Source organism: Trichomycterus rosablanca, chromosome 17, assembly GCF_030014385.1.
Source record: "Trichomycterus rosablanca isolate fTriRos1 chromosome 17, fTriRos1.hap1, whole genome shotgun sequence".
Lineage (NCBI taxonomy): Eukaryota > Metazoa > Chordata > Actinopteri > Siluriformes > Trichomycteridae > Trichomycterus > Trichomycterus rosablanca.
Genome location: NC_086004.1, coordinates 12,526,961 through 12,553,868, shown reverse-complemented (window position 1 = coordinate 12,553,868; position 26,908 = coordinate 12,526,961). Strand labels below are relative to the sequence as shown.

General features: G+C 38.6%; 1 pseudogene; it reads left to right on the top strand.

Annotated features, from left to right (window-relative positions):
- Positions 1-26,908, top strand: part of LOC134331862 (atrial natriuretic peptide receptor 2-like) — a 40,201-nt pseudogene continuing 13,293 nt past the window's right edge.

Below are 26,908 nucleotides of genomic sequence, written 5' to 3'. Positions count from 1 at the left end.
ATGGCTCTGTACTACATCCTAGCTTTCTTCTTAACACTAGTAAGTCTTGTTCCTAGTAACGTCAGTTTTGTTTTGTATACATTGTAGAATTAAAATGTTAAATATGATGTATTGTAAACACAGATCCATTACTGTAGAAAATACACTATATATTTCTGGAATGTGCTTTGACTACAATAGTTTTTGGAGTGTATATAACATTAGATACATTTAATTCTGGAAAGTAACTGCTTTGCTTTTATTGCTGTGTCAGAAACACTTGTAGTGAGCATGAGGGGTAAGCTTACCTTAAAATGGCTTTGTGTCTGTTATGCTGACAAAGACAGACTCAATAATTTGCATCCCAACAGCCAGCATGAAGGATTTTTGATCCTAAACTGGGCTGAAAGAACTTGTTTTAAAGATAACTTAGCTCAAATATAGTGTATATAGCAGGAATAATGATTTTATTAGCTTTTTCACCAGGTCCTGGTGGTTGACTGTTGGCATGACTTAGATAATAATGAATATGACTGCTGGCCGATAACCGATCCAAATGATTACAACATGATCAGCTGTGGTGGTAAGTATATATCTTTTATCAGTAGTTTAGCATACTATGCTATACAGTATATTTAATATATTTTTGGGTCTATTTTGCTTTTTTTCTTGTTTGGATGGAGTTTGTTGCTTTCTTATTATTTACTGTTTTGACCATATTATACTTTAAACTCAGGTCAAGACATGTAAATGCCTTTGATGCACATATTTTCCAACTACATACACATTATGACCACCTCCTTGTTTCTACACTCACTGTTCATTTTATCAGTTCCACTTACCATATAGAAGCACTTTGTAGTTCTAAAATTACTGACTGTAGTCCATCTGTTTCTCTACATACTTTGTTAGCCCCCTTTCACCCTGTTCCTTAATGGTCAGGACCACCACAGAGCAGGTATTATTTGGGTGGTGGATCATTCTCAGCACTGTAGTGACACTGACATGGTGGTGGTGTGTTAGTGTGTGTTGTGCTGGTATGAGTGGATCAGACACAGAAGTGCTGCTGGAGTTGTCCACTCACTGTTCACTCTATTAGACACTCCTACCTAGTTGGTCCACCTCGTAGATGTAAAGTCAGACACGATCGCTCATCTTTAGCTGCTGTTTGAGTTGGTCATATTCTAGACCTTCATCAGTGGTCACAGGATGCTGCCACCAGGAGCTGTTGGCTGGATATATTTTTGGTTGGTGGACTAATCTTAGTCCAGCAGTGACAGTGAGGTGTTTAAAAACTCCATCAGCAATGTTGTGTCTTATTCACTCATACCAGCACAACACACACTAACACACCACTACCATGTCATTGTCACTACAGTGCTGAGAATGATCCACCACCTAAATAATACCTGCTCTGTGGTGGTCCTGTGGGGGTCCTGACCATTAAAGAACGGAGTAAAAGGATGTTCAAAAATTATGCAGAGAAACAGATGGACTACAGTCAGTCTAACTGTAGAACTACAAAGTACTTCTATATGGTAAGTAGAGCTGATAAAATGGACAGTGAGTGTAGAAACAAGGAGGTGGTTTTAATGTTATGCCTGATTGATGTATGTAAACTACAAGAACGTGGCGTTATTACACAGTGAATGTAAAGCAATGATTCAAAGCATCTGATATATTAATTAAAATCTAAATCAAAATCTATATAAAACAGATCTACAAAGATTTTTACATACTGTATGTCATCTGTTTTATAAGAATGTCAAAATTGTCAAAACAACACATCTGTTTTAATATAAACAAAAGCAAAACCCATTGCTTGATTCTTGATTCTTATTTAAAACAAGTTGGACTTTGTTGGCCTTTTTTGTGGTATTATTGTATATTCTTACACCTGTTTAACTTATTTAAGTATGAGTGAAACAACTACTCATACTCATAACTCATAATCTTCACACAATGCATGCTATAACTGGTCCTGACCGTGCTAGTATTAGCTAACCACAATTATTAAAAAAGTGCACATGACGTAAATCAAAATACAACCAAGCATTTTTGTTACTTCCACCTCATCTGTTTGACGTGTGTTTTTATTTTAACTTCCATCTTATTGCTCTTTGCTGAACATATTTTGTTTGTGAATCATAGGCAACAAAACCAGGCAGAAGTAGTTCAAATTTGCAAAATAAAAGCAAACTGGAATCCAGGTGGAAGTAACAACAAATGCTTGGTTAAACACAAGTGAATGAAATATTGTAATTACTTTTTACTGATCTAAATACATTACAGTATACTTAATCTTATTCATATCTGCTGAACATGTAAAATTGTACATTGTCTACATAGTCTTGTCTGTATATTGTATTGTTGTAAATTGTAGAGAGCTAACAACAGCCGGAAACAAATTCCTTGTGTGTGTAAACATACTTGGCGAATAAAGCTGATTCTGATTCTGATATGAAATAAATCTATCACATTTCTGTATTACTGTATTATTTATGTATATACATATTTCTACACTCACTGTCCATTTTATCAGCTCCACTTATCATATAGAAACACTTTTTAGTTATATGTACAATTACTGATTGTAGTCCATCTGTTTCTCTGCATGCTTTGTTAGCCCCCTTTCATGCTGTTCTTCAACAGGACCACTACAGAGCAGGTATTATTTGGGTGGTGGATTATTCTCAGCACTGCAGTGACACTGACATGGTGGTGGTGTGCTAGTGTGTGTTGTGCTGGTATAAGTGGATCAGACACAGCAATGCTGATGGAGTTTTTAAACACCTCACTGTCACTGCTGGACTGAGAATAGTCCACCAACCAAACCAGCCAACAGCTCCCTGTGGGCAGCGTCATGTGATCACTGATGAAGGTCTAGATGACCAGTTCAAACAGCAGCAGTAGATGAGCGATCGTCTCTGACTTTACATTTACAAGGTGGACCAACTAGGTAGGAGTGTCTAATAGAGTGGACAGTGAGTGGACACGGTATTTAAAAACTCCAGCAGTGCTGCTGTGTCTGATCCACTCATACCAGCAAAACACACTAACACAGCACCACCATGCCATTATCACTGCAGTGCTGAGAATGATCCACCACCTAAATAATACCTGGTCTGTGATGATCCTGTGGGGGTCCTGACCATTGAAGAACAGAGTAAAAGCAGGTTAAAAAAGTATGTAAAGAAATAGATGGAGTACAGTCAGTAATTGTAGAACTACAAAGTGCTTCTATATGGTAAGTGGAGCTGATAAAATGGACAGTGTGTGTAGAAACAAGAAGGTGGTTTTAATGTTATGGCTGATGGGTGTAGGTGTAAGTAAATAAGGTAGTTGGAAAAATTTATTAAAATTAATATTTATATTTACTATAACATACTTATAATAAAATAAAATAAAAATAAAGTGTCACTTTTTTAAACATTCTCTTTGACCGATAATAAAAAACGTAATAAAAAGGATAACAGACATCAAACCTTAATTGTAACACACAGACCTGCTATACCATGTTTTAATTTGAATAATAATGATTATTCACATATAAACACATATGACTATGCAATGTATCAACAATGTGTGGGAACAACAGACATACAGACACCTAAAAACACATAACTAATACATTTCACTTTATTGACAGGTTTGGACATGTCCTGGGTACAGCGTCCTCCAGAGAAAATAACAGACGGAGAAGAGTTTAATGTGACCTACGCTGTCACAGCTTCAGATTCTTTCTACGAATATGCAGTCAGGAACAGAATCCTCCACTTTGGGTGAGTTTGGTCACAGTATATTGCCAGTATTGCCACCATAAGCCTGAAAATTATATTACTAGTTCTAAGTCTGATATAATGACATAGCTGACATGTGTAACCCTAAATCTGAAGAAAATAGACAAGGAATATAGTAAATAGTATGGAAAATGTAAATTACAAAAAAAAGGAAAAACAGCAGTTTCTTACATTTACTTTGACTTTTATTTTATTGCAGACAGTGTGAACCCAGGATATTTTATGTTTTGCTTAGTAAACTTAATTTAATTTGTTAAAATACATCAATTCCTGCATTTCAGTTGGGATGGTAAAGCATTTACCACTTTGAAATTTTGTCATTTCTTGTAACAACTCTTACAAGATGTTTTGGCACTGAGGAGACCAGTGGCGTAACTAGGAGCTCATGGGCCCCAGTTTCATATATATACAGTATATATATACAGTGTATCACAAAAGTGAGTACACCCCTCACATTTCTGCAAATATTTTATTATATCTTTTCATGGGACAACACTATAGAACTAAAACTTATATATAACTTAGAGTAGTCAGTGTACAACTTGTATAGCAGTGTAGATTTACTGTCTTCTGAAAATAACTCAACACACAGCCATTAATGTCTAAATGGCTGGCAACATAAGTGAGTACACCCCACAGTGAACATGTCCAAATTGTGCCCAAAGTGTCAATATTTTGTGTGACCACCATTATTATCCAGCACTGCCTTAACCCTCCTGGGCATGGAATTCACCAGAGCTGCACAGGTTGCTACTGGAATCCTCTTCCACTCCTCCATGATGACATCACAGAGCTGGTGGATGTTAGACACCTTGAACTCCTCCACCTTCCACTTGAGGATGCGCCACAGGTGCTCAATTGGGTTTAGTCCATCACCTTTACCTTCAGCTTCCTCAGCAAGGCAGTTGTCATCTTGGAGGTTGTGTTTGGGGTCGTTATCCTGTTGGAAAACTGCCATGAGGCCCAGTTTTCGAAGGGAGGGGATCATGCTCTGTTTCAGAATGTCACAGTACATGTTGGAATTCATGTTTCCCTCAATGAACTGCAGCTCCCCAGTGCCAGCAACACTCATGCAGCCCAAGACCATGATGCTACCACCACCATGCTTGACTGTAGGCAGGATACAGTTGTCTTGGTACTTCTCACCAGGGCGCCGCCACACATGCTGGACACCATCTGAGCCAAACAAGTTTATCTTGGTCTCGTCAGACCACAGGGCATTCCAGTAATCCATGTTCTTGGACTGCTTGTCTTCAGCAAACTGTTTGCGGGCTTTCTTGTGCGTCAGCTTCCTTCTGGGATGACGACCATGCAGTTGATGCAGTGTGCGGCGTATGGTCTGAGCAATGACAGGCTGACCTCCCACGTCTTCAACCTCTGCAGCAATGCTGGCAGCACTCATGTGTCTATTTTTTAAAGCCAACCTCTGGATATCACGCCGAACACGTGGACTCAACTTCTTTGGTCGACCCTGGCGAAGCCTGTTCCGAGTGGAACCTGTCCTGGAAAACCGCTGTATGACCTTGGCCACCATGCTGTAGCTCAGTTTCAGGGTGTTAGCAATCTTCTTATAGCCCAGGCCATCTTTGTGGAGAGCAACAATTCTATTTCTCACATCCTCAGAGAGTTCTTTGCCATGAGGTGCCATGTTGAATATCCAGTGGCCAGTATGAGAGAATTGTACCCAAAACACCAAATTTAACAGCCCTGCTCCCCATTTACACCTGGGACCTTGACACATGACACCAGGGAGGGACAACGACACATTTGGGCACAATTTGGACATGTTCACTGTGGGGTGTACTCACTTATGTTGCCAGCTATTTAGACATTAATGGCTGTGTGTTGAGTTATTTCCAGAAGACAGTAAATCTACACTGCTATACAAGCTGTACACTGACTACTCTAAGTTATATCCAAGTTTCATGTCTATAGTGTTGTCCCATGAAAAGATATAATGAAATATTTGCAGAAATGTGAGGGGTGTACTCACTTTTGTGATACACTGTATATATATATATATATATATATATATATATATATATATATATATATATATATATATATATATATATATATATAATGGCAAGCCAAACAGGAAATATATAGCAAACACTGATATACATAAAATGAAACTTGATATGTATAAAATGAAAACTGATATATACAGTGTATCACAAAAGTGAGTACACCCCTCACATTTCTGCAAATATTTCATTATATCTTTTCATGGGACAACACTATAGAAATAAAACTTGGATATAACTTAGAGTAGTCAGTGTACAACTTGTATAGCAGTGTAGATTTACTGTCTTCTGAAAATAACTCAACACACAGCCATTAATGTCTAAATAGCTGGCAACATAAGTGAGTACACCCCACAGTGAACATGTCCAAATTGTGCCCAAATGTGTCGTTGTCCCTCCCTGGTGTCATGTGTCAAGGTCCCAGGTGTAAATGGGGAGCAGGGCTGTTAAATTTGGTGTTTTGGGTACAATTCTCTCATACTGGCCACTGGATATTCAACATGGCACCTCATGGCAAAGAACTCTCTGAGGATGTGAGAAATAGAATTGTTGCTCTCCACAAAGATGGCCTGGGCTATAAGAAGATTGCTAAGGGGCACAAGGTGATGGACTAAACCCAATTGAGCACCTGTGGCGCATCCTCAAGTGGAAGGTGGAGGAGTTCAAGGTGTCTAACATCCACCAGCTCTGTGATGTCATCATGGTGGAGTGGAAGAGGATTCCAGTAGCAACCTGTGCAGCTCTGGTGAATTCCATGCCCAGGAGGGTTAAGGCAGTGCTGGATAATAATGGTGGTCACACAAAATATTGACACTTTGGGCACAATTTGGACATGTTCACTGTGGGGTGTACTCACTTATGTTGCCAGCCATTTAGACATTAATGGCTGTGTGTTGAGTTATTTTCAGAAGACAGTAAATCTACACTGCTATACAAGTTGTACACTGACTACTCTAAGTTATATCCAAGTTTTATTTCTATAGTGTTGTCCCATGAAAAGATATAATAAAATATTTGCAGAAATGTGAGGGGTGTACTCACTTTTGTGATACACTGTATATACATTATATACAGTATATATATATATATATATATATATATATATATATATATATATATACGTATATCAGTATTCATTTCATATATATTGAGTTTCATTATATATATATCAAGTTTTCTTTTATACGTATCTTTTATACATATCAAGTTACATACATACACTGTCTGACCAAAAAAGGTCACACACTTTAATATTTCATTGGACAAAGATGTGTGAAAATGATGTCTCATGCTCCCTGAACCACTCTTTCACAATTTGAGCCCGATGAATCCTGGTATTGTCATCTTGGAATATGCCCGTGCCATTGATGGAATAATCTGGTCGTTCAGTATGTTCAGGTAGTCAGCTGACCTCATTCTTTGGGCACATAACGTTGCTGAACCTAGACCTGACCTGAACTGCAGCAACCCCAGATCATAGCACTGCCCCCTCATGCTTGTACGGTAGGCACTAGACATGATGGAACATAAGGGAACATCATTCTGGAACAGGGTAAATCTGGACTCATCAGACCACATGACCTTCTGCCATTGCTCCAGAGTCCAATCTTTATGCTCCCTAGCAAATTGAAGTCATATTTGCCGGTTAACCTCACTGACAAGTGGTTTTCTTAAGGCTACACAGCTGTTTAGTCCCAATCCCTTGAGTTCCCTTCACATTGTGCGTGTGGAAATGCTCTTACTGTCCCTATTAAACATATCCCTGAGTTCTACTGGAGTTTTTCTACCATTTGATTTCACCAAACGTGGTCGCCGATCACGATCATTCAAGATTTTTTTCCGACCACATTCCTTCCTCGAAGATGATGTTTCCCCACCGTCCTTCCACTTTTTAATAATGAGTTTTTAACCCGATTTTAGTAGTATGCAATTTCTCTATCAAATTATTTATTTTCTTAGTCGTTTTTGTATATGTAGCCAAAAAAGGTAACAGACTAATTTTTAAAACCATGTATCCATGATAAAGTAGATGCCCCTGCAATATCAAATACATCAAATCTAGAATTGTAAGCTGTGAGTTTACGATTAGAGCCAGGAAACCAACAGCTGGTAGATCACCAACATTTGGAAAGCAATTGGGTGTAAACAAGTGGGAATTTTTGTATTGGAGTATCAGTTAGGTTCATTAATAGACAAAGAGTTCCAATAACATAACCGTAATCTTGGATCAAGGTGGCACAGTGGCTCGGTGGGTAGCATTGTCGCCTCACAGCAAGACAGTCCTGAGTTCGATTCCCAGGTGGAGTGGTCTGGGTCCTTTTTGTGTGGAATTTGAATTTTCTCCCCATGTTTGCGTGGGGATCTGGTTTCCTTCTACAGTCCAAGAACTTGCAGTCAAATTAAGGTATGACTGTGTGTGTGTCAGTGTGTGTATTTGCCCTGTGATGGACTAGCAACCTGATCAGGGTGTTTCCTACCTTTTGGCTGGTGAATTGTACCACCTCAATTCTGAATAGGATAAAGCAGTGGTAAAACAGACAATGAATGAATGAAAATTTTTTAATCACTGCCTAATACGTGTTCATATTTGCCCAGCTTGCTTTAATCAGTGGTAGAAAGGTCAGAGTTTTCAGGGATCTCATTACTACGACATTACTTACATCACATTGAGTTTTTTTTTTGGATGTAATCTTGTTACTACTGCTCTATGGTGATTAGTATGACACAATCTACAATTTAATCTACAATTAAAAGTCAATTACATTACATTAAAATATGTTTTTTGTTTAAAGACACTTTAAACATACGTAAGCCATATTGTTACTTTCTCACTGATAGCACAGCATGTTTAGAAGTTATTTTATCGCAGCTAAAAGTTATTAAGGGTTATTTTAACCCTAAATTGTAAAACCTAAATTTACAACATGCTTCACGTACTCCGTCAAGACATTTTTTGTCGTTTTACAAATCATTACGTTAATAAAACTGGCTTTGTATTTCAAGTGAAAAAAGAACAAGAAAACATCAGACACATCTGAAAATATACCAGCTTTCACCTTCTTGCCCTTTCAGGGATGTAATCATCTTGATTGCTTTAATTGAGCACTTAAATCAAAAATCCTCAAGAACACTCAGTCACAATGTCTTTACCTGCTTCCTAAATAGCCAATCTAGTCAATTGTCTCATGATGGCCTTAGAGTATTTCTTTTCTTTTTTTACAGTAATGCTTCAGAGGCTAAACGATTCTGCAATGAACACGATTGCCCCTCTAACTGGAACAATGCTAACGAGCACAACTGCTGTGTGTACCATGCCAACATCCACTCCTGCCCCCTCGCACTTATGGTCAGTAAGTTTACATGTGCTACTAATTTTTGATACATCAGATAGCCAGTACATTTGCCATAAAATGATTGGCTACCACAATTTTTTTAAATGTATTTATTTATTTTTTCTGAATTTGCTCATTTCTAATGTCTTTCTATTATCATCAGTGTTTTAAAATGTCTGTAGGTGGGGAGTAAATTGGGTTGTGTGTTTTTCCACATTTGTATTATTGTTCTGTTCAATGTTTAAACTGATAAAACTATAAGTAAAATATAAAATCAGCAGTAAAATAGTACATTGCCTTCTATTTAATCACCTTTGTTACTGCATATTTGTCACACTAAATGATTTCTTATCATTAAACAAAATTTTATATTACACAAAGAGATATACATCGATCAGCCATAACATTAGAACTACCTCCTTGTTTCCACACTCACTGTCCTTTTTATCAGCTCCACTTACCATATAGAAGCATTTTGTAGTTCTACAATTACTGACTGTAGTTCATCTGTTTCTCTGCATGCTTTGTTAGCCCTCTTTCATGCTGTTCTTTAATGGTCAGGACTCTTCCAGGACCACCACAAAGTAGGTATTATTTGGGTGGTGGGTCATCCTCAGCACTGCATTGACAATGACATGGTGGTGGTGTGTTAGTATGTGTTGTGCTGGTATGAGTAGATCAGACACAGCAGCACTGATCCTCACTGTCACTGCTGGACTGAGAATAGTCCACCAACCAAAAATATCCAGCCAACAGCGCCCTGTGGGCAGCGTCCTGTGACCACTGATGAAGGTCTAGAAGATGACCAACTCAAACAGCAGCAATAGATGAGCGATCGTCTCTGACTTTACATCTACAAGGTGGACCAACTAGGTAGGAGTGTCTAATAGAGTGGACAGTGAGTGGACACGGTATTTAAAAACTCCAGCAGCACTGCTGTGTCTGATCCACTCATACCAGCACAACACACACTAACACACCACCACCATGTCAGTGTCACTGCAGTGCTGAGAATGATCTACCCCCCAAATAATACCTGCTCTGTGGTGGTCCTGTGGGGGTCCTGACCATTGAAGAACAGGGTTAAAGCAGGCTAAAAAGGTATGTAGAGAAACAGATGGACTACAGTCAGTAATTTTAGAACTACAAAGTGCTTCTATATTGTAAGTGGAGCTGATAAAATGGACAGTGAGTGTAGAAACAAGGAGGTGGTTTTAATGTTATATGTATGTACAGTGCCTTGCAAAAGTATTCAGCCCCCTTGAACTTTTCAACCTTTTGCCACATTTCAGGCTTCAAACATAACGATATGAAATTGTAATTTTTTGTGAAGAATCAACAACAAGTGGGACACAATCGTGAAGTAGAACGAAATTTATTGGATTTTTTTAACTTTTTTTAGAAATGAAAAACTAAAAAGTGGGGCGTGCAATATTATTCAGCCCCTTTACTTTCAGTGCAGCAAACTCACTCCAGAAGTTCAGTGAGGATCTCTGAATGATCCAATGTTGACCTAAATGACTGATGGTGATAAATAGAATCCACCTGTGTGTAATCAAGTCTCCGTATAAATGCACCTGCTCTGTGACAGTCTCAGAGTTCTGTTTAAAGCGCAGAGAGCATCATGAAGACCAAGGAACACACCAGGCAGGTCCGAGATACTGTTGTGGAGAAGTTTAAAGCCGGATTTGGATACAAAAAGATTTCCCAAGCTTTAAACATCTCAAGGAGCACTGTGCAAGCGATCATATTGAAATGGAAGGAGTATCAGACCACTGCAAATCTACCAAGACCCGGCCGTCCCTCTAAACTTTCAGCTCAAACAAGGAGAAGACTGATCAGAGATGCAGCCAAGAGGCCCATGATCACTCTGAATGAACTGCAGAGATCTACAGCTGAGGTGGGAGACTCTGTCCATAGGACACAATCAGTCGTACACTGCACAAATCTGGCCTTTATGGAAGAGTGGCAAGAAGAAAGCCATTTCTCAAAGATATCTATAAAAAGTCACCTGGGAGACACACCAAACATGTGGAAGAAGGTGCTCTGGTCAGATGAAACCAAAATCGAACTTTTTGGCCACAATGCAAAATGTTATGTTTGGCGTAAAAGCAACACAGCTCATCACCCTGAACACACCATCCCCACTGTCAAACATGGTGGTGGCAGCATCATGGTTTGGGCCTGCTTTTCTTCAGCAGGGACAGGGAAGATGGTTAAAATTGATGGGAAGATGGATGGAGCCAAATACAGGACCATTCTGGAAGAAAACCTGTTGCAGTCTGCAAAAGACCTGAGACTGGGACGGAGATTTATCTTCCAACAAGACAATGATCCAAAACATAAAGCAAAATCTACAATGGAATGGTTCACAAATAAACGTATCCAGGTGTTAGAATGGCCAAGTCAAAGTCCAGACCTGAATCCCATCGAGAATCTGTGGAAAGAGCTGAAAACTGCTGTTCACAAACGCTCTCCATCCAACCTCACTGAGCTCGAGCTGTTTTGCAAGGAAGAATGGGCAAAAATTTCTGTCTCTCGATGTGCAAAACTGATAGAGACATACCCCAAGCGACTTGCAGCTGTAATCGCAGCAAAAGGTGGCGCTACAAAGTATTAACGCAAGGGGGCTGAATAATATTGCACGCCCCACTTTTCAGTTTTTTATTTCTAAAAAAAGTTTAAAATATCCAATAAATTTCGTTCCACTTCACGATTGTGTCCCACTTGTTGTTGATTCTTCACAAAAAATTACAATTTCATATCGTTATGTTTGAAGCCTGAAATATGGCAAAAGGTTGAAAAGTTCAAGGGGGCTGAATACTTTTGCAAGGCACTGTATATAAACACACCGGGAAGTGTAGATCAGTTCACTGTAATCCCATACGGACTACAGGTCTCAGAAGCTGTATGGCACCTGATTCTGGGGCTATTTAAGAAAAGCCCAGAGACCATTGTGGTACTGAGTCATCGTTTATACTCAGTCTGAAAGGGAGTCAGCTGGTGTGCATTCTCCTTGCTTATTGTGGAAAAAAGTACTCTTCCATTATTGCTGTTTTTTTTTTATTGTAAAGAGTTCTTTTAGAAGCTTGTAGCCACTGATTCCTTTGGCTGAATCGGTTTGGCTAACTGACTCCTTGTGGCTTTTGTCTTGCGCTTTGTTTCTTTTAGTATTCCTCTGGGAAAGAAGTATTGGGGCTTTGACTGTGTGCCAATTAACTGAGCCACCATTCAACTCAGTCTGCAGAGCTCTCATATTTCAGGATTACTATTACGTAAATTATGATATTACATATCCAATTCCGGGATTCACTGGAACACTCATGCCTTCTCATTCAACATTAGTGTCTGACCACACAAACAGTCATTTCACAGAATAGGCACAAATTCTCACATACACAGTCTGAAGTCTCGTGGAAAGCTTTCCCAGAAAAGTAAATGCTCTTAGAGACACAAAAGAAGGGAAGCATAATCAATATTAATGCCAGTGGTCATAATCATGTGTAGTATGTGTGGCTTTATAGTCTGATCTACTGAATACATCAACCTTGACACAATGGCATAGAGGAGATTACTAGGAATGGCTATAGTTGTGGAATTTGACTTGATTTGAATTATGGTCAGGTGATCAGAAGATAATATAAACTGCCTGATATGACTGACAAGCAGTTGTTTAGGGACACATGCTTTACATTTAATTAAAAACACTTATTTATTGTTAATTATTGTTACAGAGAGGCAAGGGGATTTGTGGTCCTTGGATCCCAGATGATGGCGAAATTGTCACACATACTGTATCCAAAGCTGGCAAGATGAGTCAACTTCTCTGGACCTCAAAGGTAATCATGAAGGCTCATTTATTGCATGTTTTATTGCTTGTTTACCTTCATTTTCTGTTAAACAAGAATACTGGTTGATAAAACATGTAATTAAAGGTATTTTTGTATTGCAGTGTAGTTATTTTAGAATCAAAATCACAGAATTTCATGCAATAAAATTCAATAAAACAACTTAAGTCTTTTAAATATTTGACAAAAGTCCAAAAAAGATTTTTATATTTTTACTGACCAACTGTAAACTAGTATCTAAATACACTGACTAGGCATAACATTATGACCACTATCAGGTGAAGTGAATAACACTGATTATCTCTTCATCACGGCACCTGTTAGTGGGTGGGATATATTAGGCAGCATATGGGCAAGCGTAAGGATTTGAGTGAGTTTGACAAGGGCCAAATTGTGATGGCTAGACGACTGGGTCAGAGCATCTCCAAAACTGCAGCTCTTTTGGGGTGTTCCCGATCTGCAGTGGTCAGTATCTATCAGAAGTAGTCCAAGGAAGGAACAGTGTTAAACCAGTGACAGGTTCATGGGTGGCCAAGGCTCATTGATGCACGTGGGGAGCGAAGGCTGGCCCGTGTGGTCCGATCCGAAGTTAATGCTGGTTCTGATAGAAAGGTGTCAGAATACACAGTGCATCACAGTTTGTTGCTTGTGGGGCAGCAAAAGGGGGACCAACACAATATTAAGAAGGTGGTCATAATGTTATGCCTAATCGGTGTATAGACAATTTTAGAATTTTATGCTTGCAACATGCGCTGAAAACCCTTTTTTTTTTTTTTTTGCCCATATAGTGCATGCAGAATGAGGCCTGGCATTGATGGCAGCACACGTCTTTTGAAAATCTCAATATATGCCTGTGCGTCTATGGTACCTTCACACTTATGCAAGGTATCCATGCTCTGGTCCCTGATCCACCACAAACCATGACAGAACAGGCTTTTGTACCCTTCATCTGCTGGGTCTTCTCCTTCCAAAAACAAGCCAAAATGTGGACTCATCTTACCACAGCACACATTTCCACTTTCCTTAACTGGGGCCAAAAAACCTATGTGTATTTCTGCATAGAATTGATACAGCTTTCTCTTCGCATAATAGAGTTTCAGGATGCATTTGTTGATGCAGCGGTGCACTGTGTTAAGTGACAACGGTGTAAATCCTATTTATTTAAAGTATCCTCCAGGCCACCCAAAGAGGATGGGTCCCTGCTGAGTCTGGTTCCTCTAAAGGTTTCTTCCTGTAATTATGGGGGAGTTTTTCCTTGCCACTGTTGCCCTCGGCTTGCTCAATGTTTTTTTTTTGGTTTGTTGGTCCTGGATTCTTTGAGACAGTTGCTTTGAGACAATGTCCATTGTAAAAAGCACTATATAAATAAATTTGACTTGACTTGACTTAACGGTTTTTCGAAGTACTCCCAAGCCCATGTGGCTATATTTATCACAGTGGTATGACAGTTTTTCATGCAGTGATGTCTGAGAGCTCAAAGATCATGCACATTAAACAGTGGTTTCCAGCTTTGCCCTACACTTACTGAGATCTCTTCAAATTCCCTGAAACTTTTCTCAATATTATGAACAGTAGAGGGTAAAAGGCACAAAGTGGCAAGCCATTAATCATGATGACCCATCATTGCTTTTTTTATATATTTTTGTTTATGCATTTTCTTCCCTTTTTCTCCCTTTTTAGGGTGTCCAATTGCCCGCTTGCGTCATGCTTCCTCTCCACCAATAATTATGATTGATTAATTATGAGAGAGTCCCTATCCGGCTTTTAATATCCCACCCCTATATGAACAACAGGCCAATCGTTGTTCATGTGGCTGCTCAGCCCAGACGGCAGGCAGAGCTGAGACTTGATACAATGTATTCGAGATCCCAGCTCTGGTGTTCCAGTGTGTGTTTTTATCGCTGCACCACCTGAGCAGCGACCCATCATTGCTTTAAACTAATGACCCTTTGGTGGATCCTCCTTTTATACCCAATCATGATTCCCTTACCAGTTATCAATATACCTGTTTAATAAGGGACGCTGTAACTTTTAGCAACACTGTCATTTTTTGCCTATGTTTCAATTTTATTGAAGTGTGTTACAGGCTTAAAATTACAGGCTGTTTTGACGTGGTCCCCTCTGTGTCCACAGAATTGCTTGGGAGTTTTCCAAACTCATTTACCCGAGTCGTGTTTTTAGCTGCTTTACACTGCGACATCTTGGACATTTTGGCTAACCGATTGCTAACTGAATTGCTGTAGGATTGCTAGGACCGCCTCATAGTGCAAATAAACCAGTAAACGTGAGGGGCTTAAATGCTACACGAATGACAAATGTTAACTCACTAAACACGAAAATTGAAGATATGAAGTTTGAATTTCATATCAAATTGTATATTACACGGGAAGAGGCCTTTTAAAGACTGATCCTTTGGTGGATCCTCCTTTTTTACCCAATCATGATTCCCTTACCTGTTATTAATGAACCTGATTAATGAGGAACACTTTAAGGCAAGGCAAGGCAAGGCAAGTTTATTTGTATAGCACCTTTCATACACAGTGGCAATTCAAAGTGCTTTACATAAGGAAAAAAAAATAATTAAAAGTATTAAAACATTCCTGAGATCTAAAACCTCAGAAAGACTTCTTGCAAACATTTAGTTACAATTAAGACAACATGAAATTCAAACAAGAGAGATAAAAAAAAATTAAGGACATGAAAATTTAATAGAAAATATTGTAAAGTATAACCTACAATTTAGGGAATATGAAATTAAAACAAGAGAGATAAAAAATTAAGAACATGAAAACTAAAAGAAAATATAGTAAAATATACACTACAATTTAGAAGAGCATGAAAAACTAAAAGAAATATGGTAAAATGAGGGTAATAGCAAAAATTTCTACATTTAAGGTACATCTAATATCTCCTGGCAGTCTGTTCCAGTTATATGCAGCCCAACAGCTAAATGCTGCTTCACCGTGTTTAGTTTGGACTCTGGGCTCAACTAGCTGACCTGAGTCCATGGATCTAAGAGATCTACTGGGTTTATATTCTCTAAACATTTCTGAGATGTATTCTGGGCCGAACCCATTCAGTGATTTATAGACCCGTAGCAGCACTTTAAATTCTATTCTGTAACTAACCGGTAGCCAGTGTAGAGATTTTAGAACTGGAGTGATGTGCTCAGTTCTCTTCGTCTTAGTTAAAACTCTAGCAGCAGCGTTCTGAATGAGCTGTAACTGTTTAATGGTCTTTTTGGGAAGTCCAGTTAAGAGACCATTACAATAGTCCACCCTACTGGAGATAAAAGCATGGATCAGCTTCTCTAGGTCTTGTTGGCACACTAGACCCTTGATTTTGGCTATATTTCCAAGATGGTAGAAGGCTGTTTTGGTGATGGTTTTTATATGGCTGGTGAATGTGAGATCTGAGTCTATTAGAACGCCAAGATTTCGGACTTGGTCTTTGGTTTTAGCGTTTTTAGCGTTAAGAACATTGTTAGATAAGCTTTTCACTCTTTATTTTACACTGGCTTTCTCTCTACTGCTGCTGCCCCCCACCTCGATTGAGGAGAGCGAGACTGCACCTTTTCACCTGCACGAGGCGAGTTCATATGCCGCTCAGCTTTGTGTACAGAGAGCCACACCCTGATCAGCATTATTCCTCGACTCTGTGCAGATGCCATCAACCAGCCAGCAGAGGTTGTAATTTGCTCAGTTATGAGGTCTATATCTGGCTTGTCCTACCCTATGAACAACAGCCAATCGTTGTTCATGTGGCCGCCCAGCCCAGCCAGATGGCAGAGCTGAGATTCGATACGATGTATTTGAAATCCCAGCTCTGGTGTGCTAGCGTGTTTTACCGCTTCCCCACCTGAGCGGCATATGTTTTGACACTTTTAGCAGCTTACAAATATGATTGAATACAATTTAAGCAATTGAGGGTTAAGTGCCTTGTTCAGGTGCTAAACAATGGCACCTCAAACTGAGGCTTAAACCTTAAAACCTTCTGATTATTAGTCTAGTACCTCAACAACTACCATTGTCAAATATTATTCTTATTGTACAGGTGGTGCTTGTCCATGTAGGAGTAACATCTGTTATTGCCCATATAAAAGTTGGGCAGATGCATGCTGCACTGGAGTCTAAGGTGCTTGTTGTTAGTGCTCAAGGTTGGTGATGTTATATGTGTTATAACATGTATTATATTAATCAATATTAATCCTTTACATTCCTTTTATCATCTATTCATTTCTCTTTACTGTGGTGTTTTCTTTCTGTGGTTTAGTGTGTGGAGATGATATCTGCGAGCTGGATGAAAGCTGTCTAACATGTCCAGCAGACTGCGGTGTCTGTCCTATGACCACATCCATCAAAGTAGCCATTGGACTTCCAGTTGCCCTTATTTGCAGTGGCTTTATCTTAACTGTGGTGGTAAAAAATCTTAAACCACAATAGAAAGATACTACGCTGATATTGATTTAAATTTTTTTTCTTTTTTAAGTCCAGACACATTACACTGATCAGCCATAACATTAAAACCACCTCCTTGTTTCTACACTCACTGTCCATTTTATCAGCTCCACTTACCATATAGAAGCACTGTGTAGTTCTACAATTACTGACTGTAGTCCATCTGTTTCTCTACATACTTTTTTTTTAGCCTGCTTTTACCCTGTGAGCAAGGACCCCCACAGGACCACCACAGAGCAGGTATTATTTAGGTGGTGGATCATTCTCAGCACTGCAGTGACACTGACATGGTGGTGGTGTGTTAGTGTGTGTTGTGCTGGTATGAGTGGATCAGACACAGCAGCGCTGCTGGAGTTCTTTTAATACCGTGTCCACTCACTGTCCACTCTATTAGACACTCCTACCTAGTTGGTCCACCTTGTAGATGTAAAGTCAGAGATGATCGCTCATCTATTGCTGCTGTTTGAGTTGGTCATCTTCTAATCTAGACCTTCATCAGTGGTCACAGGATGCTGCCGACGAGGCGCTGTTGGGTGGATATATTTTTGGTTGGTGGACTATTCTCAGTCCAGCAGTGACAGTGAGGTGTTTAAAAACTCCATCAGTGCTGCTGTGTCTTATTCATTCATGCCAGCACAACGCACACTAACACATCACCACCATGTCAGTGTCGCTGCAATGCTGAGAATGATCCACCACCCAAATAATACCTAATCTGTGGTGGTCCTGTGGGGGTCCTGACTATTGAAGATCAGGGTGAAACAGGCTAAAAAGGTATGTAGACAAACAGATGGACTACAGTCAGTAATTGTAGAACTAAAAAAACTAAAAGTGATTCTATATGGAAAGTGGAGCTGATAAAATGGACAGTAAGTGTAGAAACAAGGAGGTGGTTTTAATGTTATGCTTAATCAGTGTATATATATATATACAGTAGTGTTTGTAACTGCTTTGCACTTCAACATCTATCTATCTGTCTGTCTGTCTGTCTGTCTGTCTTATCTATCTATCTATCTATCTATCTATCTATCTATCTATCTATCTATCTATCTATCTATCTATCTATCTATCTATCTATCTATCTATCTATCTATCTATCTATCTATCTATCTATCTATTTTACATAATAAAATTAATATGACCTTTACATGAGTTTCAAAAATACACTTTAACCTATTCGTAGTGGCTGCAATATCAAAAGCAGAAAATGCTTTGGGATGAGAGCTGGATCATCAGTTACAATAAAATCATGTTTGGTAAGATCGTTTATCAACCTAATTGTATTTTTACCCCTTTTCTAAAATGTTTTAATGCTAATTAAAATGTGGACAGTAAAATGTTTTTGTTTTGGCTGCACAGAAAACTACTTTAAGACAGTAATATCTTTTTGGCTCTTGCAGGAAAAGCATGCTACATGGGCCTCTGTAGCACCACCAGTCTGCAGCTAATAAAAAGCAGCTCTTGCATCAGCAGGGTCACAGACGTCACGGTGTGCACGGCGGTAAACACCAGCTTCAAACCCGGGTTTATTCAGCCAGGCATCTAGTGAGTACTGGCAAGTTCCTATCAGCACAGATTGAAGGATTCAGATAGATAACATTACAGGTGGGCCACTCAGGTGGCGCAGCGGTAAAAACACACGCTGGAACCAGAGCTGGGATCTCGAATACATCGTATCGAATCTCAGCTCTGCCTGTCGGCTAGGCTGAGCGGCCACATGAACAACGATTGGCCTGTTGTTCAGATATGGGTGGTCATAACTAATGCAATTACAATCTCTGCTGGCTGATTGATGGCACCTGCACAGAGATGAGAAAACTGTGCTCTCAGGGTGTGTCTCTCCGTACACAGTGCTGAGCTGCACTGCACTCGTCAAAGTGTAGGTGATATAATGCATACGGCATGCTGCCCACGTGTCTGAGGGGGCGTGGGTTAGCTTCGTTCTCCTCAATCAGAGTTGGGATCGGCATTGGTGGAGAGAAAGCATGACGCAATCGGGCACTAAAAAAAAGGGAAAAAAAGAGAGAAAATGCATTTAAAAAAAATAATAAAAAAGAGATAACATTACAGGTGGCACATTGCTTGATGGGTAGCACTGTTGCCTCACAGCAAAAAGGTTCTGGGTTTAATTCCCAGGTAAAGCGGTCCAGATTCTTTCTATGTGGAGTTTGCATGTTCTCATCGTCTCTGTGTGGGTTTCCTCTGGGAGCTCTGTTTTCCTCCCCCAGTCCAAATACATGTAATTAGGTTAATTTGGAGATACTAAAATTGCCTTGATTGTTTGTGTGTGTGTGTGTTGTGTGTGTGTGTGTGTTTGCCTTGTGATGGACTGGTGACCTGTCTGTGGTAAATGAATGAATAGATTGATAGATCTTATACATATTCTATTCTAAATATGCAACCCTGCAAATATGCAAAGTAATCTGTAGTCAAATACATGCATTACTAAATGCATTGGTTAATTTATTTAGTATTCAGACATAAATTCTTATATATCATTATTATTCATCTTATATCTTACCCAACCATATAATTTAATTATTTTTTAAACTTAACATTTTATCCTGGCATGCAAATTTTTTATTAACTTAAAAAAGCACACACAAATACATTATTATTCCTTTATTTTTTATATTTACTGTTAAATAATAACAACACGAACACCAGCAATTACTACAAAGACCTCCATAGTTAATGAGTCTGGATTACAGGAGTTTAGGTAGTAGCTAATTTTACTCCTTTTTATTTCATTTTATATCTATAAGTCATTATGGGAATAAAATAAATAAATAAATAAAATGTATTTGAAGGCAGGAATTGTACACCAAATCTCATCTGTAATCTAGATGTTGCTATTGTACTTACTTAAGTGTCTGGTGAAAGTGTTAGACATACTGATAAATGCAAAATCTATCTTTACAGTTGTGAAATGTAGTGTTTAGCTCGCTTTTTATTATAAACAATCTTAATTGATTTGTTCTTTTTAGTGATGGCAGGACAGTGGCTGTTAAGCACATCCAGAAGAAGCATTTCACTCTTTCCAAAACAATCCGGAAAGAGGTGAAAGAGGTGAGGTAAGTGACCTGTAGATATTTTGTGTCCTTATTTTATAGTATTTTTAATTTTTCTTCAAATAGACTCAAGTTTCAAATAGTATCTCAGTTTAAGTTGTCAACAAAAGATACAAATATTTCCTTCTGGACACTGTATTGTGTTTTGAATTTGATCCTAAATGGAAATAATTGCCATTTTTACTTATTTACACATAATGACAGTGATTTTTTTTATTAAAATTAAAAACTGAAATCTCTTATTTACAAAAGTATTCAGAGTTAAATTAACACCATGTAGAACATGATACTTTGTATTTAAAAAGTAAATTGTTGCCCCAGCCTAAGTGTGTGCACTTTGAAGGAAGTTTTCTTCAGAGATGTTTCTGTATTGTTTGCATTCATCAACACTTACCAGTTCCTGGTCATGCCACTGAGCAGCATGATGCTGCCACCACCATGTTTTACTGTAGGGGTGGTATTAAGTGATGTGCAGTACCAGTTTTTTACTTTTTTTTTTTTCTCATACTGCTAAAGTACTTTATATGCCATTTAGCAAACTTCAAGCAGGCTGTCATATGCCCGTTGTCATATGAAGGCACCAAGAATACCAAGCAATTAAGAGTCTTAGGTGATATTTTGTCCCATTCATCCTGCAAACACATCTCAAGGTGTGTAACAATACGGGGTCGTCGTTGTTGCATTTTTCATTAAAAAATTTCTCCACACATTCTCTATTGGGGACAGGTCAGGACTGCAGGCAGGCCAGTCCAGTACCCGTACCCTCTTCTTCCACAGTCATGCTTTTGTAATGTGTGCAGCATGTGGTTTTGCATTGTCTTGTTGAAAAATGCATGGATGTTCCTGGTAAAGATGTCACCTTGAAGGCAGCATATGTTGCTCTAAAATCTGCATTAATGCTGCAATCACAGAAGTGTAAATGACCTTTGCCAGAGGTACTGACACAGCCCCATACCATGACAGACCCTGGCTTTTGGACATGTTGCTGATAAATGTCTGAATAGTTCTTTTAGTCGTTAGTCTTCTAAATAGACGGGAATACATGTTTCTACTGTGTGATGGTCCATCCCAGATGTCTCAGAGCCCAAAGAACTTGGTGTCGCTTCTGGACATCACACAGTAGAAACATGTATTTCTTGCACAGTGAAGTTTTAAATATCATTTGTGCATGTAACTCTGTATTGTAGTGCTTGACAAAGGTTTTCTAAAGTAATCCCTCACCCATGTGGTTATATCAGCTATTGTTGAGTGGCGGTTCTTGATGCAGTGCCGTCTGAGGGATCAAAGATTACTGGTATTCAAATTAAGCTTTCGTTCCTGCTCTTTATGCACTAAAATGACTACAGATTCCTTGAATCGTCTAATGATATCATGCACTGTAGAGGGAGAAATATGCAAATCCCTTTAAATTTTTTTTGAGGATTGTTTTTAAACATTTTGATAATTTTCTTATGCATTTGTTGACAAACTGGAGAATCTCTCTGCATTTGATCACAAGTTGGAGCACTACAACAAGAGTATGAATAATTTGTGAATAAGAGGTTTTAGTTCTTTATTTTTATTAATTTTAAAAGACCTAGAAATGTTTTTATAATTATAGGTTAATAGTAAGTTAATAATAAGTTAAAATAAGTTAAAATGACAATAATATTTATTTAAATGTGAATCCACATCACAATAAAATGTGCAAAACATTAAGGGGTCTGAAGACTTTCTAAATCCACTGCATTTAATTCACATTTATCTTTTTGCAGTTTGTTTCTCACTAGTCTGTACTCACAAGATGTTTGTTCTCAACTAGGGAGCTAGACCACCCAAACCTGGTGAAATTTATCGGAGGCTCCATTGAGGTTCCCTTCATTTGCATCATTACAGATTATTGTCCTAAAGGAAGCTTGAGTGATGTTCTTTTAAATGAAGATATTCCTATCAACTGGGGCTTCCGGTAAACCTCTATTCAAATTCCGAGCTTATAAATCTCTACAAATGTGAGTTTGACTTTGGTGTGAAATATTGTTATTTGTTATTGTGTTGCTGTTTTATTTCAGCTTATCATTTGCCACCGATATCGCTCGTGGGATGTCTTACCTCCACCAGCATAAAATATTCCATGGACGGCTTCATTCTCACAACTGTGTTGTTGATGATCGCTGGGTCTGCAAAATATCAGGTAAAAGAGCATCTTTAAAACTCACCTCCTCCACACACCATGTGTTGTATTAGCTAAAAATATATGAAAACACAGCTCTAAGGTCTACAAATATGCTAAACATGCACATACACCAATCAACCATAACATTAAAACCACCTCTTTGTTTCTACACTCACTGTCCATTTTATCAGCTCCACTTACCATATAGAAGCACTTTGTAGTTCTACAATTACTGACTGTAGTCCATGTTTCTCGACATACCTTTTTAGCCTGCTTTCACCCTGTTCTTCAATGGTCAGGACCCCCACAGGACCACCACAGACCAGGTATTATTTGGGTTGTGGATTATTCTCAGCACTGCAGTGACACTGACATGGTGGTGGGGTGTTAGTGTGTGTTGTGCTGGTATGAGTGGGTAAGACACAGCAATGCTGATGGAGTTTGTAAACACCTCACTGTCACTGTTGGACTGAGAAAAGTCCACCAACCAAAAATATTTAGCGAACACCACCCCGTGGGCAGCGTCCTGTGACCACTTATGAAGGTCTAGATGATGACCAACTCAAAAAGCAGCAATAGATGAGCGATCGTCTCTATACATCGTCTCTTTACATCGTCTCTTTACATCTTCAAGGTGGAACAACTAGGTAGGAGTGTCTAATAGAGTGGACAGTGAGTGGACACAGTATTAAAAAACTCCAGCAGCACTGCTGTGTCTGATTCACTCATACCAGCACAACACACACTAACACACCACCACCATGTCAGTGTCACTGCAGTGCTGAGAATGATCCACCACCTAAATAATACCTGCTCTGTGGTGGACCTGTAGGGGCCCTGACCATTGAAAACAGGCTAAAAAGATATGTAGAGAAACAGATGGACTACAGTCAGTAATTGTAGAACTACAAAGTGCTTCTACATGGTAAGTGGAGCTGATAAAATGGACAGTGATTGTAGAAACAAGGAGATGCTTTTACTGTTATGGCTGATTGGTGTATATACGGTATGTAAATATGTTAAACCTGTAAATAAATGTTAAATTTTTTGTGATTTAATCTGCAAAAATGAAGCATAAAACACTGAGAAAAAGGCGAGAACAAAGCGAGCCTCCCGGCAAAACAAAGACTATCTTATGTAAAAAAAATTTATAGAAGCAATAATTCTGATAATTCCTAATTATATTATATTTGCATTTGGTTTTATAGACTATGGCCTTACTGCCTACAGAAAAGAGGATTCAGAGGCACTAAGTGGCATGTTTCCTTGTGGATACCTCATACACTCCCGCATATACTGTGCCCCAGAGGTTTTGTTGGGCAACACTAGCTCCAGTACTGCTGCAGCTGATGTGTACAGGTAAGAACTATGTTTGGTAAATAAATCATACTTTTTACTAATTATATTAGCCGTAACACAGGTGATAAGCCCAACTTTTCTTCTAGCTTATTTATTTATCTAGTTTAGCTATTACTCTTATGAGCATACTTTAGGATACCATTAGATGACACTATATGGCCAACATTATGTAGATACCCCTCCAAATGATTCAGTTACAGCCATCAGTACTATGGGTAGGGTGAATCTCCCTAATTTACATTTAAATTTTTGGCATTTAGCAGACGCTGTTATCCAGAGCGACATACAGAAGTGCTTCCATAGTGAACATTACCTTACTCTAGTTTAAGACCTGTTAGAACCTTTTTTTTTTTTTTTTGCAAGAAATGAATTAGTATTAGTGAGTGTTAGTAAGTAAGTACAAGTCAGCTTAAGTGTTTAGTAAAGAGGTGGGTTTTTAATCGTTTTTCAAAGACAGCAAGAGACTCAGATGTTTGGGCAGACAGAGGAAGTTTCACTTCAAGTTTCATTTCACCATTTTTGTGCCAGTACAGAGAAGAGCCTTGATGCTTCTCTTCCTCGAGCGAGTCGAGCGAGACTAGTGGCTCGGAGTTTGCGTGGTACAGAGCGGCGTTCTATTAGACCACGAAGGTAGCTTGGGGCTGGTCCATTTTTGGTTTTGTAGGCGAGCATCAGTGTTTAAACTGAATACGTGCAGCTACAGGAAGCCAGTGAAGAGAACGCAGCAGTGGGGTGATGTGGAATTGTTTAGGTTGGTTAAAAACCATACGGGCAGCTGCATTTGGAATGAGCTGCAAGGGTTTAATAATGCTTATGCTTTAGAATGAAATGTCCAACAAGTTTATGTAAGGTGTCCACATACTTATAGTTATAGAGTGGTACCTTGAAACTCAATGGGTTTAAAAGACGTTGAGTTTCAAGGTATTTTTCCCATAAGGATGTATGGGAAACCTGTTAATGCGTTCCATGGTCCCGTGGACTTGCATATATTTTAGGCTTAAGTAAAATAATGGGGTTGTTTTTGACACTTATACTGAAAATAACACAAATATAATATAAAACACTAAAATCAAAAGCTGATTCTTACAATTTTTTAGAACCCCGAGTTGTAACACAAGTTTAAAAGTGAAACAGTGAGGAAAATCCAGCTAAACACAGATACATGTGGAGCCTGTCTGATGGTTATTCCACACAAATGCAGATTTGTCTCATATGCACACTTTGATGACGTATAACCGCACCGCTGAAGCCAAGCCCTGAACATAGCGGCAGTTCATTATTAATTTGAAATTAAATAAATACATTTTTAAAAAAACAAACTGAACACGTTGAGTTTAAGGGAAATGTTAAGTTTAAGGGTACAAATTTCTCGACGAAGGGCGTTGAGTTTTAAAGATTTTGAGTTTAGGCGAAATGGGGTTACAAGGTACCACTGTATAGTGCAGCTTCTGTAAGCTGTTATGAACTGTATCCTTAAATATAGAACAGGATAAAATATGTATCTTATATTACATTTAATGTATTTTGTCCTGCTACACAGCACTATGATTGCTAACTCAAGTCAAAGTGCTGGTTTTAATGAATGACTCAAGACCATCTCTAGTGCGACCTATTTACAGCAACGTTTCCCAACCTTTTTTGCATCGGTTTCATATAAGATGCAATTTCATATATAATTTATATAATAGTAATACTACTTTTAACTATTAATTTGTACATTTAATTTATTACACAAACTCCATGATTATAATTAAAAAAATTTTTTAATATTGCTCACATTATGTATTCTGGCAATTATTTTAAAAAGTACATGTAAAAGAATTTAATGAAAAAAGGAAAAACAAGGCTAAATGTGACTTTATGTCTGTGTGTACAAATTCAATTTAACTTTTTCTGTCATGAATCAATCTAAAAATTATAACCTTGAGAATTATAAGAGTGAAAAGACAGTTGTCACTGAAACATGCATTATCAGCACACAGGAATCTTTTGTTATTCTTACTGCACCCACTGGAGTCTCTTCAAGAATGCAGTAGTCAACAGTGTGAAGCATACAGTATACTTTGTTCCTTTTCCCTTAGCTATTCAATCATCTTGGTGGAGATAGCCACACGCAGTGACCTTATCTCAGTAAGTACGTTGGAGTGAAACTATCTCTTTTACGAGGTATGCAAGGCTGCAGACTGTAAATCTGTTTCAATGTTAAAATCGCAGAAGGAACAAATGGAACCAGTAAAGCTTGATGATATGTGGCGGCCTCCCCTTCCTGAACTGAAAGTTGGGAAATCAGACAGCAACTGCCCCAACCAAGTAGAGTACTGTGAGGTTTGTTGCTGATTATTCATTGCTAGAATAAAAAAAAAAAATCACTGTTTTCTATTATTGTATTATTTTTAAGCAAACTACAATGCCTCAGTCTACTTTTGTTCTGCATGATTGTAATTATAGTTGATCAAGAAGTGCTGGTCCCACAATATCACCACCAGGCCGACATTTGAGCAGGTTAAAAAGATGCTGGATAAAATGAACCCTCATAAAGTCAGTCCTGTTGATATGATGATGAACCTGGTAAGGATCTGTAATCATACAGTCATAAGCAAATTAAACATTGAACACCGATCAGCCATAACATTAAAACCACCTCCTTGTTTCTACACTCACTGTCCATTTTATCAGCTCCACTTACCATATAGAAGCACTTTGAGGTTCTACAATTACTGACTGTAGTCCATCTGTTTCTCTACATATCTTTTAGCCTGTTTTCAGGACCACCACAGAGCAGGTATTATTTGGGTGGTGGATCATTCTCAGCCCTGCAGTTACAGTGACATGGTGGTGGTGTGTTAGTGTGTGTTGTGCTGGTATGAGTGGATCAGACACAGC